We start from the raw sequence: 210 nt of genomic DNA, 5'->3' as shown, positions 1-210 counted from the left end.
TTAGTCCAACCCCCTGCAGGGAGCAGGGACAGCCCCAACCAGAGCAGGGTGCTCAGAGCCCTCAACCTCACCTGGGATGGCTCCAGGGATGGGGCAGCGACCACCTCTCGGGGCAACCTGGGCCAGGGGCTCAGCACCCTCAGTGTCCAAAAGCTCTCCTTTCTCTCTAGTCTAAATCTCCCTCTTCTAGTTTAGGACCCTTTGTCCTGT

This window comes from Merops nubicus, unplaced genomic scaffold (genome assembly GCF_000691845.1).
Source record: "Merops nubicus isolate BGI_N331 unplaced genomic scaffold, ASM69184v1 scaffold43042, whole genome shotgun sequence".
Classification (NCBI taxonomy): Eukaryota; Metazoa; Chordata; class Aves; order Coraciiformes; family Meropidae; genus Merops; species Merops nubicus.
Note: the sequence above shows the minus strand (reverse complement) of the source record.